General features: G+C 41.7%; 1 pseudogene across 1 annotated transcript in view; it reads right to left on the bottom strand.

Annotated features, from left to right (window-relative positions):
• Window positions 1–267: 267 nt before the first annotated feature.
• LOC113007692 (abl interactor 2-like) overlaps window positions 268–20,125 on the bottom strand; it is a 46,970-nt pseudogene continuing 27,112 nt past the window's right edge. Inside the window, exons 3-12 of the transcript XR_013902496.1 lie at window positions 13,921–14,097; window positions 13,336–13,353; window positions 12,624–12,727; window positions 8,204–8,356; window positions 3,011–3,135; window positions 2,427–2,746; window positions 2,064–2,228; window positions 1,900–1,980; window positions 1,562–1,744; window positions 268–1,145 (exon numbers count right to left, since the gene is read on the bottom strand). The product of XR_013902496.1 is annotated as an abl interactor 2-like (transcript). The remainder of the gene's footprint in view (window positions 1,146–1,561; window positions 1,745–1,899; window positions 1,981–2,063; window positions 2,229–2,426; window positions 2,747–3,010; window positions 3,136–8,203; window positions 8,357–12,623; window positions 12,728–13,335; window positions 13,354–13,920; window positions 14,098–20,125) is intronic.

The raw sequence follows: 20,125 nt of genomic DNA, 5'->3' as shown, positions 1-20,125 counted from the left end.
ATAAAAACCTTTCTGACCTGTAGTGTTTTCTTTTATCGTTTCCTTCATCTCAAGTTTATCCCCAAGACTCCTCCCTCAGAGAACTCCTTCTTTCACCTCATAAGGCTCTTAGGATTGTTTTTTTTTTTTTTTTTGGAGATTGGCACCATTAAAAGTCACGCAGGATTAGCTTTTAACAGTTCCACACTACAGTGTCCATTTGAATCAACATCACTGGCTTATGTCTAGATTTTCAGCTCTACTATTATAAGAATCACTCTGCTGTGATCATGTCTATGATTTATAACATTTAACCACACTTACATACTAAATGGTTTCACATCTGTATGAGAAATGGAAAAAAGTTCTGCACAACATGTGTTGCAAGAGAACAAATTTCTTATGTCAACATCTTAAAATCAATTTCTTGTGATTAAAAAAAACAAAATCAAATGTGTCCTACTCATGTCTTGATCTTCTGGGTGCAGTCATTTCTTTTGATTAGTAGGACTTAGATTATTAGGACAATTATCACTTCTGCAGCATACACACATTTGTATGACCGAGACACACCCTGAATGTGTGGCAACACCTGTACCATCAGGTCCCACTTAAACGTTCTTTTCTAAAATGTGTGTAGTCATTCTTCAGAGAAACAGCTGTTGTGTGGCTGGAAAGCACCGCATTTCATAATTTCTTTGAATTACACGGGGTTGAAAAGAAGATACCCAAAGAACTTTACTGACTTTTTACTTGCAGGTAGACAGGTCTCAGGTGTTTTTAAATGAATATCTCACACCTGAAACCCCTCTTAGTCCTAAAGCACTAAGGTAAAGCCTGTTATTGATTAAGTGGTCGTTTTGTTTTCACAAGCTCTGACTTTCTTGTGACCAATTAGTGTGAATTTAAGGAGACAAATGGCAACGTGGAACAGGGTCACATTTTCCCTTCTAGTTCTTGACCGCAGCTGTGATTACAGACACGTTTGGCTCAGTCAGCGTAGTGCATGATGGACTCTACGTAGTTTCCAGGGAAGAGACCGGTGGTCGAGTTCATCACTCCTTCAAACCACCCGTCCTCGTTCTTCTTGATGACGTATATGATCGCTCCTTCTTGGAACGACAGCTCGTCCTCCTTGTCGGCCGTGTAGTCGTAGATGGCCACCACTGGAGGGCGACAAACACACCAATATATGATTACTAAACAGCAGAAGGTTCAGTCATTTCACCAGAAGCAGTGCAGTAAATGTAATTGCATGCATTTCAGTTTTTACGCACAAATGGAAACTAAAAAACTGCTCACCCCTGTGATTAATGCAACAACTAATCCAATAATATCCAAAGCAATTAATGAGTATAAAAGACATCAATACCTGACTTAAGATTTTTGGGGGACTTTGGGAATTAGGTTTTCCGGGTAGACAACCTTAAATCCAAGTTGTGTTATTCTACCCGGAGACACAGTTTAAGGCTACATATATGAGCAACTAATTCAAGGAACACTGATGGAGTGATCTAACACAACCTCATAAACAATGCAAACTGCAAGTACTTTGTTGCCTCTGTGTATTTCTGTGGTGTACCTTTCTCTAAGTAGTTCCTGGGGGCCCACGGTGGGTCTTCTTCAGCATACGGGTCGTTATACTCCACTACTGCTGAGTCCTCCTCTTCATGCCCATCCTCAGCTGGCTGAGGAGTGGGCAGGGCCTCCTCGTGCGCTACTTGGTTCTCAGTGGCAGGCTGCGAGGGAGGGGGGGCGTCTGAAACTGGAGGTTGGGGATACTTTATACAAGCTGAACTGAATCTGGGCTTAAAAGCTGATGATGTCATCCGTTTTGACACACAGATGTTCAAGAGAAAAATGATGTGCAGAAACATTTCTCTGATAAATTACTGAAAAAGAATCCAGATTAATACTCACTGGACTCCTGAACTCGAGCTACAAACCCCATCAGAGGAAGCTGAGGGGTGAACTGGAGCAGGGAGGGGGGCGGGGGAGAGGCTGCAAGCACAAAAGACAAAACTTTTACCAAACTTTCTCAATGTGGGAGTGGAGTGACTGGTGGCTGCTTTTATACTGCATACCTGGGCTCTGGTTGTAGTAGGGACCGCCATTGACCTGATTCTGGGTTGTAATTGGCTGACCAGTCACCGATGGGGGGCGGCGGTAAGGCAGTGACCCCCCCACCTGTGGGGTTTGCTGTCGAGGCTGAGGCCGGTTCATACTGTAGAACTGAGGGACAATAGGGCCTGACCAGCAAAGAGGGGCAACGTTATAAACTCATATTTTCTTAATACACTGCGTATCAATCAATCAGTGATTCAATTCCATTTTAATTTTCTGTGTTAAACATGAAGGAAAGACTTAAAGATTAGTTAAAGATTAACAGAGAGAAAAAAGGAGGACTTGGTGATGTTTGGAGAGCAGAGGTGTCCCTGAAAACTCACCTTCAGTGGGTGATGAAGAAGAGGAGGAGGAGGAAAGTGGAGGGGGAGGGGCAGGGGGAAGCAGCTCCGATTGGACTTCGGATGTGCTTGTGGAAGATTTAGAGGGGGGGAGGTGCCGGCGTTTGCCGCATTCGCTTGAGAGTTTGCTTGGGAAGGTGAGTTGGCATGTTGAGAAGGTGAGCTCGGCGGCAGAGGTGCGTTGGGTTGTGTTAAGGTTGTGGTGGAGGAGGAGGAGGAGAAAGAGGAAGGAGTTGGGGACGGGGAAGGGGAAGAGTTAGGGGCGGTAGAGGATGAGCTAGCAGGTCCGGCAGTCGGGGAAACTTCAGGCAGAAGAAAAGGAAGGATGGAAAGGAGGAAGGAGTTAGGAAATAAGGTTATAGGAGGGAGTGAGTGACAAAGCACAAACAGCAGGGGGAGCTGAATTTCAAGCACAGAAATTACACACAAAAATTAAGCTGTTTATATAGTTTATAACTTTAGAAGGACTTTAAAATATAAAATCTTAATAGTACAAAGAGTCCAGTTAGAATTGGAGGAATGGTGGGCAGGTGTGTAGCACAGACGTGTATATTTCTGTGTGTTACCCGGGAATGTGGAGGGTGGGGAGGGTGTGGGCACAGCAATGGGAATGCCCACGCTGCCGCTGCCGCTGTTCTCTCTACTGCTGCTCCGACTGCTGCTGCTGGGATGGCTGCCTCCACTGCTACCACTGCGCACACACACACACACACACACACACACACACACACACACACACACACACACACACACAGAGTGGGGGAAGTCAGGGTCCTGCATAGGGATGTGTTCCACCTTGGATTCAGTTAGAAATGGGTAAAATACCAGAATCACTGAGCTGCAAGGCCAAGTAATCTCCTATCAAACCTTTATTTCATGACTCCTCTGATAAAAGCATTCAAGCTGAAAAAGCATTGAAATGAATGTCAAATGTCCCACCTCACCACCAGTACTACAGCAGGTTCTGTGACCAATAGGATAAGATTATCTATGGCACGCATGGAAACAAAACAGCAATTTCTCAAACAGGTCATAAAGCTCTTTGACTTGGCTCATGAAAGTCATAACCCCCCCACTAATTTTGGCTACACTTAAAGACGACCTACAGTGGGGCAAAAAAGTATTTAGTCAGCAACCGATTGTGCAAGTTCCCCCACCTAAAATGATGACAGAGGCCAGTAATTTGCACCAGAGGTACACTTCAACTGTGAGAGACAGAATGTGAAAAAAAAATCCATGAATCCACATGGTAGGATTTGTAAAGAATTTATTTGTAAATCAGGGTGGAAAATAAGTATTTGGTCAATAACAAAAATACAACTCAATACTTTGCAACATAACCTTTGTTGGCAATAACAGAGGTCAAACGTTTACTATAGGTCTTTACCAGGTTTGCACACACAGTAGCTGGTATTTTGGCCCATTCCTCCATGCAGATCTTCTCGAGAGCAGTGATGTTTTGGGGCTGTCGCCGAGCAACACGGACTTTCAACTCCCGCCACAGATTTTCTATGGGGTTGAGGTCTGGAGACTGGCTAGGCCACTCCAGTACTTTCAAATGCTTCTTACGGAGCCACTCCTTTGTTGCCCGGGCGGTGTGTTTTGGATCATTGTCATGTTGGAAGACCCAGCCTCGTTCCATCTTCAAAGTTCTCACTGATGGAAGGAGGTTTGGGCTCAAAATATCACGATACATGGCCCCATTCATTCTGTCCTTAACACGGATCAGTCGTCCTGTCCCCTTGGCAGAAAAACAGCCCCATAGCATGATGTTTCCACCCCCATGCTTCACAGTAGGTATGGTGTTCTTGGGATGCAACTCAGTATTCTTCTTCCTCCAAACACGACGAGTTGAGTTTATACCAAAAAGTTCTACTTTGGTTTCATCTGACCACATGACATCCTCCCAATCCTCTGCTGTATCATCCATGTGCTCTCTGGCAAACTTCAGACGGGCCTGGACATGCACTGGCTTCAGCAGCGGAACACGTCTGGCACTGCGGGATTTGATTCCCTGCCGTTGTAGTGTGTTACTGATGGTGACCTTTGTTACTTTGGTCCCAGCTCTCTGCAGGTCATTCACCAGGTCCCCCCGTGTGGTTCTGGGATCTTTGCTCACCGTTCTCATGATCATTTTGACCCCACGGGATGAGATCTTGCGTGGAGCCCCAGATCGAGGGAGATTATCAGTGGTCTTGTATGTCTTCCATTTTCTGATGATTGCTCCCACAGTTGATTTTTTCACACCAAGCTGCTTGCCTATTGTAGATTCACTCTTCCCAGTCTGGTGCAGGTCTACAATACTTTTCCTGGTATCCTTCGAAAGCTCTTTGGTCTTGGCCATGGCGGAGTTTGGAGTCTGACTGTTTGAGGCTGTGGACAGGTGTCTTTTATACAGATGATGAGTTCAAACAGGTGCCATTCATACAGGTAACGAGTGGGGGACAGAAAAGCGTCTTACAGAAGACGTTACAGGTCTGTGAGAGCCAGAGATTTTCCTTGTTTGAGGTGACCAAATACTTATTTTCCACCCTGATTTACGAATAAATTCTTTACAAATCCTACCATGTGGATTCATGGATTTTTTTTTCACATTCTGTCTCTCACAGTTGAAGTGTACCTCTGGTGCAAATTACTGACCTCTGTCATCATTTTAGGTGGGGGAACTTGCACAATCGGTGGCTGACTAAATACTTTTTTGCCCCACTGTATAAGGAGAGACTATAGCAAATGTACACCAAGTATGTCTTTAAACATTTATTGGTGTAAACTGTGTGATAGGACATTGCTCTCTCTGTGTGGAAAGCCCTACAAACATTCAGGTTTCGGTTTAAGGACTCCCTTTTAACAGGAAGGGAGGGGCAGCCAAGTGACAAGTTGGGGGGTGAGGGCAAAGAGAAGAGAGTGAGACAGGTCACAATTAAAATGACCAAAAGTCGTATTACCAGGATGCTTCAACAATGAAACAAAACAGTTTCAACTTTGAAATGAAATCAGCTTTTGATGAGAGAATAAATTGACACTACACAGATAAAAAGGAGTTGAGCTGTCTCCTGCACGATGGCAGCTGGGCACACATGGCCTGCAGCAAGCCTACATTTGGCTCAGCAGTGAATGCAGGAAACACATCGTTTAAATGAGTGATTTCCAAAGTCTGGCCTGTGATACGGTCACAAATGAGCCAGAAAGGAATAAAGGACAGAAATCATATTTACGTTATTTATTTTTAGTCATTTTTCAATTACCATTTTTTACATAGTTTTTTTGGTCTCTGTTCAGTTCCAAATCAGTTGTTGTGGGGCCAAAGCGTTACCTTAAATCTCAATAATTTACACTAAGCAGCTGCTTTTATTACCTTTAATTTTCCAGCCATTATAAATGCAAATAGCTAATATCAGCCCGCCAATAATAAAGGTCCAATATAGTTTCATATTCATATTATTTTTTCTACTTTATTCTTTCTTGCTTCCAGCCTTCGCCCTCTTACACTACGCCGTCTGGCCTGGCAAGTCATTTACAACACGAACGCTAATAAAGCAGCAAACAGGAGTCACATGGCATCAGCCTCTAACTGGATGTTTTGTACACGCTCGTCTTTGCTAATAAGAATTAATGAACTGAAACAAAAGATTTGATATGAGCTGATTTCTCAGCCTCACAACCTGGAACTGGATTTAATGAGCAGCAAGGCTGTTGAGTAATTCTGCTGTGAGGAACTTATTTTTTTTGCTTTATAACATTGTTAATATCATGTTTACAAATAAAAAAGACCTCTGAACTTGGAGACCAAGAAAACTTGATGTGTAGTATTTCACCGTTTTCCAAAATTACACAATCAACAAAAAAAACAGCTCTATTTTTACACTTCAGAAAATGTAAACAATTTAAAAAAAAAAGTGGATATGAAACGCTGACTGACTGCTTACTCAGTCATGATTTTTCAAAAGGCACAAAGAGAGCAACAGATAAAAGCAAACAAATATTAAAGGCAAAGGCAGCAGGGGCAGAGGATGGCTCGCTGATGAAGATGAAAAGAAAAGTGCAAAGACAAGAAACAGCAGAGCAAACAGCAGCAGAATGAGAGAGAGCTAACATCATCACAGGAGCAATGAAACCATAAACACAGCACATGCAATCTGATCAGTTTTAGAGTGACTGAGTTGAAGGTGGTGACTGGATGGGAAGGACTTGAGAATAGTTTGAGGCAGAGCTGTGATTGGACAAAACAGGGCTCTAAATAATCTATACTTTTGTTTATTCATTTTTAAAATGCTACATCAGCGCTGCACAATTACTGCAAAGGGTGCCTTTTAGAGCAACCACAGACAGCATAACAAGAACGTAAATTCTGGGTCTAAAAAAGTGAACCTGCATTCTTTTTACAGAGGGAAACTCTTGTGTTTGCAGAAAGCATACTGGTTGTACAGAAATCTACAAGAAAACCACCATACATCTCTATTGCTCTGTGGCTCAATGACTAGTTCATGATGAAACTCTTTTTGTAACATTTATGACTTTTCCAAGTGTCAGAAAAGAGGATTATGTTCATTGGCTACGCACCTGTCAATCACGTTATTGGAAAGTGAGAGTCTGGTCCAGCCCTTAACTGGTCATACTTTTTTATCACATATGAAGAGTATGAAGAGTATAAAACACACAGATGGCTAAAATGCTACCAGGAGCCTGAAAGGTGGTGACATGGTGGCTACGTCCATCTTTTATGCTGTCTGTGAGATTAACATGTAAACACTGTCAAAGACTTAAACATTTATTTGCGAATGCAAAATTCAAAGCTCTGCTTTCAAAGTATTTGCCTCTCTCTCCCATCCAGGACACCAACAGCTACATAAACTGCAGAGGAGACAAAAGAAAACTACAAGCTGAAAATGAATGAAAGAATAAAATCAGTTAGTTGATGCTGTGAGGGTGTAAACAGAAAGTTAGTTCTGTGAGTCCTCTGTGTTCTCTCAGCAGTAACACTAACACGTATGATTAGGTTAATAAAATAACTACATAAAATCCTTTTAGCAATGAACAGTGTATTTGAAATGAACCATAACAAGCATGTACTCCCTGAGCGTGATTGCTGAGCAAATCCACAGAGGAAACACTGGACAGCAGCAGAGAAGCCAGAGCAGGTGAACGATTACAGAGGCCTAGAGGAACGTGACCACTTTTGTACAAGACTGTATTTCTGCAGTGCCGCATGAAATATGCATTTGTTTGTCAGTATCTGGAGCGACGTTTTATAGCAGATTTCATTAGATGTTCAGATTTAAGCTTCTAACGTTGATCAAGACTTTTTAAAGGCCAATTCTTTGATTTTGTGGCTGTACGGCTATAGCTGTAGTGTGATATTGAAATCTTTCTCCCTGTATTTTATTTTGTTGATGAAGTTAAAAGCTGGGAATGTTTTCTGCAGGATACATTTTGTCTTGAACTGAAAAATGACTCTCCAGGTGTTCTGAAATATGTTTAGTCACCGTGCAAGCCAATTAGATCAGCTGTAAATGACCAAGAATGGAAGCATGAACTAAAACACACTGCGTGAGGATGAGAGAGAAAACAATCTCTCCTTTAGCTTTTTAAGCAGGCTGAAATGAAAAATATGTCTAAACAAAAAAACAACAACAAAAAACCCAGCAGTGATTTTAAAGTTTTTCAAAGTTTTATCAGAGATGCAAAAGAATTTCAGCAGGGAAAAGGAAAAGCTCTGAATCCCATTCTGGCAGGCCACGTTTACCCACTGACCCGGCTACCTGTATGTTCGGGGTCGATGGTTGAGGGTAGCGGTGCGGGCCGGACTTGGAAGCTGTCCCCCTGCCATATTGTTTCTGGTAGGGCTGGAGACATAATCATTGGGTACAACAGGGGGGCGCACAGGCTCCAGTGTCCTGTAGGGGGAGTTCTTCCTGTACATGCAAAACGTAAGGGTGAAGACAGGGTTAATGGGGAGACAAACTTGATTCTGGCGACAAAGGATCGCTCCTGAAAGTAACATTAAATAGCCACAAGCACACTTAAAGCATCAGTATTGATATGCAAGTACACCTTAATTCTGCAAGTGAGCTAGCTATAGCCTCCTTCCTGCTGTGGAACAAAAAGAATAAAATCGGTAAAGGTCATGTTCAAAGGCCAGTGTGTATTTTTAGAGAAATAAAATTCCTCCCACGTCACAGAGCTGTATGTAGAGAATAAGGACGAGTGAACGCCAACAGAGGAAAACAAAAAACTGACCAAAATCAGAGTGAAGCAATGGATCAGCACAATAAATGTCACTTACTGCATACACATAACACAAAGCAGGCACAGTGTCCACCTGGTTAACTCCTCCTCACGAATAATTACACAGTTACATCCAATATTTCAACAACCTATGAGTCATGTAATGCACCAGCAGTTATCACTGTAAGCAAAGAAAAAGACTGCATGATTTCCAAGCAGATTTACAGCCATTTATTTGGACTTTCTATTGGGGTTTCCCATTTATCCCATCTATTCTGCCTGCAAAGGATTCTGTTATTTCACCAAGTTTAAAGCGCGCAGTGTTAATCCAATCCGATTAACACTGGTGCTAAAGAAAGAACAGTCAAACTTAGACGGTGAAAACTCTCTGAATCGTCTGGGTTGTTATTTATGTGAGTGTGAGTCGTCAGAAGGCCTGTTGATTACAGCATTACGCCAGCTCACTGCTGTGATTTGTTCCTCGTCTCTCCACGCATGTTTGTGTTAGAGTGTGTGTGTGTGTTAGAGTGTGTGTGTGTACAGACATTTGGCTTGTGCACCAAAGCTCCAGTCAACTCAAAGTTCCAGCCAAGTGCTGAGCTGCTTCTGCTCCCTCATCCTTAGGGAACGCAAACACTTTCTCATCTTATTTGTTGTCATACTGCACCAAATGTCAGACTTGTGGACGTTAGGTTTAAAAAGTAGAATTATTTAAATAACAGAGAACTAGACAACTACCTATTCCTAACTTCTGTGTTGCTTATGAAATGAGACTGCAGTAGCGCAACATTGTAAGACTGTGTTGCATTACGGGTTGTTTGCAGTCTTGTGATAATCTTTGGCTAGTCGGGGCTCTTTCAGCAGGGAAAAAATCCTGCCGTGCTGTTCAACATGGTACAACAGGTGGCTGATCAGCAGGTTACAGGAAATAGGAAGCAACGCAGCAGACAACACAGACTGAATGAGGCCACCTATCAGCCTACCTGCTGCACACAGACAATCAAAGTATTGCAATAAATATTGTAATAAGGTAATGCAGCAGCACGTAAGTTAGCTCCTCTAACCGGAGTCACTGACCTGGAGCTCTTAGGTTTGTTATTGCTGTTGGTGCCTTTTGGAGCATTTTCATGGAATTTACCCACCATTATCACTTAGTAACTGATGTGGACATTCCAAGAAGCTTGTGGTTCTCTTTTGGTGAATTCGATTTTACATGGCTGTAGCTTCCAAAAGTGAAGCCAGTAAATACATAAATACAAACCTGCATCCCTTTTTTTGGCCACCAGCGGATGATACCTGTGGTTAGAAAAAGGCTAATGGTCCTATAGAAGTCCGTGGAGAAATCAACCAAAAGAGGTTTAGAAAGTAGGATTATCCAGGAAATACTTATTGGTTAGCAACATGTGACTGACAACTCGTTAGCCAGTTAGTGTGTGGTTTCCTGTTAACATCCACACCTTGGTTGTCAAGTATCACAATACCAAGAGGGTGACGTCAGGTCAAGATGCTCATGTGAATCTCATAGTTGCTACAGCCGTCTTTTATACTGTCTCTGGCTGTATTCACAATGCTGCCTAGCGTTAGCTACTAATTAGCTAGTAAGCACTCCATCCTTTTAATCCAAATACAAGAACTTCTGGCTCAGAAGTACCAGCATGGTGGAAGGTCCAAACTCTTACGCTAAAGCCTCAAAATGTTGGGTCAAAATCGACAGCCAACATAACAGTGGTTACATCCATCTTTTATATTGTCTATGGTATATAGACTTATGTGTATTGTGCTAGCTAATTCAGCACACCTAAGCAGCATGGAAAGTGATAGGAAGACAGCATCTGCGGACTGTTCAAGACCCAATATTTACTCAAGAAAGCTGGACCCAGAGAAAGTAAGACAACGGGAATAAATAAGGAATAAGGAATGAGAAAGTTAAAAAAAAAAGAGAGGAAGGAGTGAAATCGAGATGAAGATAAGGAGATAAGGAGAGAGAAAGAATGAGGGCTACAGCTGGGTGACCTAGATGTTTGAGGGGAGAGAACACAACAAGCTTTCACAACGCATGACGTTATTCCTCTGAGCACTGCATTTTACCGTGTGTGTGTGTGTGTGTGTGTCATTCCCTTCTGCCGGGTCAAATCTGTAATAAGCTTGCAGCAGGACGCTCCATCCTTCCACAAGACACAAACACACACAATCTGCAGCAGTTTCACACATGCACACGACTTATCTCAAAATCAGTTCAGAAAACAACACATCTGTGAGAGCAGATTTATCTTATCAGTCCATTTATATTGAAATTGGGATGCTGTGTAAAAACCACAAATAATCAGAAAGCAGCAATCTGCAAATTTCAAACCAATATTTTATTCACAACGGAGCATATGAAGGAGATTTTACCATTTCATGAAAAATATGGAATCACTAAATATGTCTCCAAACATTGGGGTGGGGGTGAGGGGGCATTAAAGGTATCATTTACTTTTCCAAGTTAGTGGCATTAGAAGGAAAAACAGGAGGAATATTTTTCAACTAATTAGGCAACAGGTCAATAATATACTTGGGAATAAAAGACGGGCAGAGGTTAGTATTTCGAAATAATCTTCTTCAATGTAAAATTACAAAGACTTGAGTATTTCATCATTTACAGCAGCGGTCCCCAACCCCCGGGCCTCGGACCGGTACCGGTCCGTGAGTCGTTTGGTACCGGGCCGCGAGAGTTGAGGCTCAGGTGTGAAATGTATAGTTTTCAGGGTTTTTATCGGTTCTCAGTGTTATTTTGTTATCGTTTTTATCGTTAACTCTGTCTTCCTGGGTCTTTTCACGTGTGTTATGAATAAATCTTCTTTTTTCAGACAAGAATGGGACAACAGCTGGTCTCCTCAGTTCCCAGATGTTTACAGACTGTTGAGGTTGCTACACAATGAAAACAAGTAAACATGGTCCCGTCCCAACTTTTTTCCAAAATGAGCTAAAAAGGCCCAGCAGCGTCTCCACTTTCTGAGAGTGCTCAGGAGGAACAACCTGGAGGAGAGGCTGCTGGTGACATTTTACAGAGCCACCATAGAGAGCATCCTAACGTACGGCATAACAACATGGTATGCAGGGTGCTCAGCTGCGAACAGGAAAGTACTGCAGAGGGTCATCAACACAGCCCAGAAGATCACTGGCTGCTCTCTGCCCAGCCTGGAGGTCACTGCAAACTCTCGGTACCTCAGCAGAGCTGGCAATATCATCAAGGACCACTCTCACCCCAGCAACCAACTGTTTGAACTATTACTGTCAGGCCGACGGTACAGGTCACATAAAACCAGGACAAACAGATTCAGGGATAGCTTCTTTCCCAGAGCTATCACCGTAGTAAATAAGCACAAAAACAATTGAACCTATTCCATACCGTCAGTGTCATTATATTATGCTGCTATTCATACTGTCATTATATTAATGCTGCTATCCTGTATATATTGTACATACTATTGTTTGAGTACTTACGATTGTTTTTTTGTACTTTTTATATTTTACATTTATATTTATTATTGAAACTTGCACCAAGGGAGTGGCTCTCCAATTTCGTTGTACTCTGTACAATGACAATAAAGGCTATTCTATTCTAATATTTTTCATGAAATAGAAAATGGTCACAGTTTAAACATCTGCTATGTTTTATATGTTCTACTGAGAAAAAAAAATGGGGTTATGAGATTTGCAAATAAATGCATTCTGTTTTTGTTTACATTTTACGCAGCGTCACAACTTTTCCAAAATTGGATTTTATCCCATGGAGGCCATACTACTCACACATTTAAGAAAAAAAATTGAGACAAATACTCAAGTTCCAATAAATACACAGAACATTCACTTATATTAAACCATGGAAGCACAAAGGATAAGACAAGGTGAATACTAGTAAGGGAAAGAAGATACACATGTGGGAGTGTTGGTGCTAGGCTGTGTACATACCCCAAGATGCCCTTGCCTGCCCTTGGAGGGCTGGGCGGTTTTTGTGTGGGAGGGTTGGACCGAGACAGACCCGCTCCAAGTTTCATGTTCGGCTGACCATTCACCTGTGAGAACAAACCGTGTTAATGCTCAGCGCTCAGCTCAGGCCTTTCACAGAGCCAACATATCAGTAGCTAGCCAAAACAACATCACCCCTGTGTAGCTCACCCCATTGTGCTGAAACAGCTTTAAAACATCAGGTCCTAGAGTCCACCTCTACCGTGTCCTATGATACTGGGTAGAATGATTTATAAGTCCTTTAAGACCTTCAGGACTCATTCGAACATGTTCCAACACTAGCTGTCACTTCACGGTTGGACAGCAGGCAGGCTGTGCATTAAATAATACATTTATGAAAGGCACAGAACTCATTAACCAGGCTGCTATGATTTTTATATGAGAACTTATTAAGCATTCAATAGATTTTTATGATCAGGTGAAAATTGGCATGAAGAAAGGGGGCTGAGTGTAAAGAGACAGAGGGAGGAAGAGGAAGCTGATTCTAGCATATTTTGCTGCTTGGTTTGTTGACCACTGCAGTAATAGCACAGTAGTCACTTTCTTAGATCATTACTGCATTTATTGCTTTTCTAACGGCATTTTCCACATTACACAATTTCCTTCATTTATCACACACACTTCTAATCTGTGTAGGTGTTTTGTGCATCCTTACCTTGAACCTCAGCAACCACTTAATATGCCAATGACAGCAAATAGAAGAGAAAAGAAGAGACAGGGTAGTCTAAAGGTTAGTTACAGTGCAACAGTGCCATGCGAATACCAGCAGCCATTAGAGACAAAGGGCAGAAATACAGATGAAGAAGAGCTGGTGGACAGAAAAGTGAGGAGGAGGAGTGCAGTTAAAGAAATAATGGTGAAAGCACAATGCCTAGATAATTATTGCTACTTATCCTAAATAAAAACTATTTATTTACAAGTGCACACTCTACATGCTTAGAGAAAAACCGCGGCTCACTCAGTTATACACATAAACATGCAATTTCTATCCAATTCTTTTTAAAGAGATTTTTAAAAATGGATTTCTTATTAATAGATATGCAAACCTGGTACAGAGATATTCATTCAAGAGTTTACTAATGCTTGCAATACATAAAAAAAGAAGAGTAAAATAGAAAAGGTGGTACATGCACATGCTTGAGTGCATGGATGAGAATCTGTGTAATCATTTATAAACACTTGAATATGCGAGTTCATATAAACGGATGTTATTATATTCCCTCCTCATTACTCTGCCTACCTTGACTCCATGGCCAATGTCATCCAGGACGCTGTAGTCGATGGGCTTCCTGATGTAGCGCACTGGCCTCTCTGGATTGGCTGGAGCTACAATTTTATGAGCGCGAGACGTGTTTTTATTGGTGGTCAGGATGCCGATCTCCCGCCTCGCTACCTTCTCCTTGTGAATGTCAACGGTCTGGAAGAAGAAAAATGAAGGACGAGCAAATTAAGAAAAAAAAAAAAAAATAGCACTCATTTTAATGTGTCAGTGCTCCAAACTGAAAAGTGGAATATAAATGAATTGCTCCGGTGTGGACGCAGCTTAAGCTAGTAGCACCAACATAAATGCAATACCAGTGAGTTTAGCTGAGGTTGATGAGAAGGAAAGGTTAGAAGAAACTTTTTAAAATAGCTCTATAAATTATTATTATCACTTTGACCTTCAGATAATTCTATTGACCTTGAAGGAGAGGTCAGAGGTCAAATGTGACATATTTTAAATTTTTTATATGACACTTTCTATACGTTGACAACATACAAGACACTTGTAAGACTTCTAAGTTCTAAGGCTTTTTGTCCATTTTTGACCAATAAACCTTAAGCTGACCTTCAAAACCTTGGTGGATATGAGAAAAACTTTAATACAATATTGTGGCTCAAGAGTTGGGAGTTCGCCTTGTAATTGGAAGGTTGCTGGTTCGAGCCTAGGGCTGAACGATTATGGAAAATAATCTAATTGCAATTTTTTGCCCCAATATTGCGATTGCGATGCGATATGCGATTATTTTTTAAGGTATTTGTCTTCTGTATTATTAAACAAAGACAAGCAATACATCATATAGTATGGCCAATACTATATTACATTAATTTTAAACTGTTCTTTCCTGGAAGACAGACCTCTGTTATGATGACATGAGGTGATGCATGAATTGATGACTGACATTTTTATTTAACTTCTTCAATCACAACAGTATATTTGAACATACACAATAGTTTATTTTTAGCTTACAAACATCTGAGCATAAAGTGCTGACAAGGAACCCTGGTGTAAACATTAAAATGAAAGTCAGTACAATGTGCAGATTGCAGAAATATACATAAAAAAAATCTGTGGCTTTACCACACTCAGTTTTTCAACATCTGTGAACTACTAGACAGTCATTCAATTAAAAAATAATATTAAATAAATAAAACTAATAAATAAAAAATACACACATCTTACTGATCTCTGCAGTCAGTAACATTACACATAAAGTGCAAACATAATAGCAATTGTATAAACACACACACAAACACGCCTTTAAAGTTTAAAGGCGTGAAATTGGACGGTCTAGCCTTCTGATTAGCGTCACCGCTGTCTCGGTGGAGTTTAATAAACTCGGCCGTCTGCTTCTTGCTATCTAAAATATAACCAGACACTGGTGTAAATTCTCGACTGTCTCATACTTCTGTTTAATAAGTTTTCTGTTTGACGTTTAGTCAGCTGTGTGAAAACCAAGGAGGAACCCACCCGGGGGATTAATAAAGTTTTATTTTATCTAATCTAATAACTTTAATCTCAGCCAAACCGATTTACTCACGAACAAACAAAACACTGAAAAAAGCCCAACAATAACATTTTTAGGTTGTCTAAGTGACTTATATATTACGTTTAACCCGAGCAGCGAAACTCCGCGGTGATCTGAAAATGATGTGCCGGGAGTTGTGCCGTTCTCGGCCGCATCAGTAACCCTCGAGCTCCCGGCTAGCTGTCGAGCTGGTGGGTAGCAGACGCCTCTGAAAACGTCGAAGCACTTTTGCAAATATGGGATATCTTGATAAACCGAGCAGATATTTGATGTTTACACAACTACTTTCTCGCCTGAAAATATGTTAAAAGTTTATTTTGTGACCCAGAAAGATTAGTATGAGTAATTTTAAAACTTAGTAGCGGCCGCCATTGTTGGAAACTGGAGTTTGGCTGGGCCGCGCTATGAATTCTGGGATATGGTAGTAATTTGGACAGCCTTCGGCGCGTCGCTGTGACGTAATCGGTCTACAAATGCGGCCTCAGGAGGATGCAGCCCATGAATTGTATAATATAATCGCAGTATAATCGCAGCCTTTGCGGTTAGAAAATTGCACTTGATCATGTCGCGATATTATCGCAAATGCGATATATCGTTCAGCCCTATTCGAGCCCCGGCTTGGACAGTCTCGGTCGTTGTGTCCTTGGGCAAGACACTTCACCCGTTGCCTACTGGTGGTGGTCAGAGGGCCCGGTGGCGCCAGTGTCCGGCAGCCTCGCCTCTGTCAGTGCGCCCCAGGGTGGCTGTGGCTACAATGTAGCTGCCATCACCAGTGTGTGACTGTGTGTGTGAATGGGTGGATGACAGGATGTGTAAAGCACTTTGGGGTCCTTAGGGACTAGTAAAGCGCTATATAAATACAAGCCATTTATTACAATGAGCGTACTCTACACACCTACAAAGTTCTATCAGTATTCATTCAAAGCTTTTCCAGCTATCATGTTTGTAAAGGGAATAAAAAGCATGGATCCAGCGTTTTACCAAATACATAACCTCCTTGGCAGAGGTAACAATCACAATCAATCACGTTTAAATGGGAGCTTTGAAAAAAATAACTCAGGATTAAAACTTTGACATTAACATTTTTCTCTGCTAAATTAAGCTTCTTGTTTAATTAAGATGTTGATGCATGATGAGCGTCATTCTTAAGCAAGTGCAAACTTCATGTAGCATATTTCCCCTTGTTGAGTGAGGGACATACTCATTACATGTTTTAGTCTAGAACAGAAACCTGTACACTCCTGTGTGTATTAGAAGTGCACCACAGTGATGGTGTCCTGAATCGCTTTGGTCCTGGATGTTCCTTTCACTTCAAAATTATTACTGGAAACACTGATCATACGCTGCTCGCTCTAGTGCTCCATTAATCACAGCCTTCCAACAGCGTGCAGCGCGTGTCTTTACTTTAATCCCTCAGAAGGCTGCAATGTATTTCGCAAACAATAATTCTTATTGTTTTAAACAGCTGCTGCATGGCCACTGTGTCCCATGTGTGGTCCAAGTGAAGTTGAATTATATGAGCTGCATGCAGCCAGTAAGAGAAATAAACAGACACCGAGTTCACAGTGTCCTTGCAGATCAGCCCGAGCAGCTTCTGACCAAACAGTGAAGTTAATGCTCACATAATGGTCTTGGGCCTTCTTATCTCTCAGGTCTGCTTTTACCATACGAACCCTCACGGACCCTGAGGTCCTCTGGTACTGGCCTTTTGATTGTCCCTAAAGTCAGGACACATACTCACGGAGAGGCAGCTTTTCAGTGGTATGGTCCTCGTCTGTGGAACAGCCTGCCGGAGGAGCTCAGGGCCGCAGAGAACGTACATGTTTTTAAGAACAGGCTCAAGACCCACCTTTTTAATTTAGCTTTTACTTAGCGTTTATTTATTTTTTATGCTTATTTATTCTATCCTGTCATTCTATTATTAATTTAGGATTTACCTAATATTTTTAGATTTTATTCTTATTCATTTTTTAATCTTCTTACTCTATTTATATTTATATTTATATTGTATCCTGTTCTTATTTATTTTATCATTTTACCCTGTATATATCCTATTGTGTCATATCTCCAGTGTTTCCTCGGAGGGCGCTCTCTGCACCGGGGCTGCTATTGACCGTGGCTGCTGGGTCTCTGGGGTCCTCTCAGCCTGGTTGGGGGGCTCCTTGGCCTCCCTCCTGCTGTGTGCCCAGCCCGGAGGCTGCGGTCTGTGACCGGCTCCCGGTGCAGACGGCTCTCTGTTATAATGTTTCCTCACTTGGCTCATGCGAGCCCAGCCCAATTTTTACTCTTTAAGTGTGCGCGTGTGTGTATGTGTGTGTGGGTGGGGGTGGGGGGATATATGTGTATTGAGAGTGTGGGGAGTGAGTTGGAGGGTGGGGTGGGCTGCTTTTAACTATGTAAAGCACTTTGTGGTACATTTTTTCTGTATGAAAAGTGCTTTAGAAATAAAGATTGATTGATTGATTGATGACAGGTTTATGGCATCTCCTCTCTGACACATACACAGAAGAAACACTGCAGCGCCACAGCCGAGACAGAGAACCCAAGTGGTTAAAGGAAAGTGTTTTTCTAGATATGACAACAGCTTTCAAAACTTTGGCAGGTGGAGAGCCATGAAGAAACCTGTTAAAAGAAGTTGAAGAGAAGTGCTCCTGTGTACCACCTGGTTGTTTTAAGCACAGACTGTGCAATGGAATAAAGAACAAGCTAACACGAGAGCTGTCTGTGTGTAGATAAAATGATTGTTTAATTTTTAAACATGAAGTTTTGAAACTTTGCTGCAGGCTGACAGCAGCTGCCTCCTCTCTCCAGAACAATGACACTTACAGCCTGGAGGGGGATACTTAAAGAGAGAAATGCCATTTATTCCACTACACTACTAAACTTATCCTAATTATTTTGCAGATTTAGACTCATAATACAAACTCAAATTGTCATGCTGCATGCGAAAACCAGGCTAAAGCCCAACATTCTTATTTTTTAAATTTGTTTTGGAAAAGGTGATAAATAACAATATGTGTTATTGCAATACTCAGCATATCGCAAAATGCTAAAAATCCCCACAATCGCATTGTGAGTGAAGTATTGTGTGTGTGGGGTGTTGGGTAAGTCCCACCTCTTGTCAAGAGGTTTGTTGGTTTATTTATTTGCAGTTATAGTCCAACGAGGTTAATCTACATTGTAGTGACAGCTTTGAGAGTCATCTGCACACTGTGAAGTTGAGATAATTGTTTGGCTCAGTCTGCATTTCTCGATGGCTTTTCCCAGGCTAAGTAGAAGTCTACTAATAAATTATGCTGTATTATGACAGATTACACTCTCCAGCAGTATATTATGTAGTAGCCAGTTTTTTCAAAGGTCAGTAAAAGTGTATTTGATTGTTTTAGAGCAGAGATGAGGAACTTCCACGCCAATAAAAACAGAGCATCCGGCCTGCGCTACGAGCACGCCGGGACATCTCTGCCTCACCTTCCACGACTCCTATCGGCCGCTGCAGCATGCAAATGCAAAATGGATTTTTTAAAGATCATCTCAGTGCAATTCCTCACCGCATGAAGCGTTCGCCTACACAACGGATGTGACTGTGTCTCACAGAACAGAAAGCGGCAATTATGACATGCGACCACAGCCTGGCCCGATATAACAGGGACAGAAGCATCTCATTATTTCTGCTTACAGAGCATTCCGATTATACTAATTATTCGGAGGTCCGACGAGGAGAATGGAGCCCCTGTACCACTGAAAACTACGATTATTCCTCAAAGCACAGAGTTGCTCTGTGAAGAGACTGTTGAGGATTTAAACACTCAGTGAATGAAAATAGCTCTTTTCTCAATAGAGTGCACTGAGCGACGTGTCAGCTCAGAGTTTTTCTAGGAACAGGAATAAGTTGGACACAGCTGCAGTGTGAGATGTGTGGGTGCAGAGTGTTGTGTAAGCCTGATCGGATCCCTGGCAGCACCACACACTTTCACTTCACTGTTGGGTGCAATCACACTTACAGGTGGTTTTATTCATCCAAGCAGCTGACAGAAACAAAATTAGAGCTCTGTGTTCTTTGTCCTCCAACAGTCAGGACATAGTGATTACTGTTCATTTACTATAGCATCCAATATTACTGTAAGTCATGTAAACAAGATTAAAAGAACCCCTGCAGGAGAAACAGGAACACTGGTATCACATTTTAGAGTCTTCGTGGATTTGACGGTGATCGTACACAGAATTACGTTTGCATAGAGTATTAACCTGGTTCGAAAACACCCCGTCTCCATGATTCCAACATTACCCATTAACATTTAAAGGTATAAGTGTTTTTCACTTCACAGACAGAGCCGAACAGTGCACAGTGGCCTTTTAACGCTTCTCTGAAAACAGCTCCCTGCTGCTGCTGAAAAAGATGTTCTTATGCCGATAGAGTGAAACAAACGCGGTTTGAAGTTGTAGTCAGACAGCCAAACCCTGAGCTGAAGCTCATTATAAAACTCAAAGCAAAGAGGAGCCGCACACTCTCTCTACAGAGACACCATAAACATTGTGTCTGTTTTCATTGCATACACCATCATAAAAAATACTGATTTAAAGATTGTTTGATGCTTTAACCCTGAACCCTAAAAAAAACATTACCAATCAAAGCCTGTTTATCTTAGTATAGTGTGT

The sequence above is a fragment of the Astatotilapia calliptera genome, chromosome 16 (genome assembly GCF_964374335.1).
Source record: "Astatotilapia calliptera chromosome 16, fAstCal68.1, whole genome shotgun sequence".
Classification (NCBI taxonomy): Eukaryota; Metazoa; Chordata; class Actinopteri; order Cichliformes; family Cichlidae; genus Astatotilapia; species Astatotilapia calliptera.
This window is presented reverse-complemented; position numbering and strand designations above follow the sequence as displayed.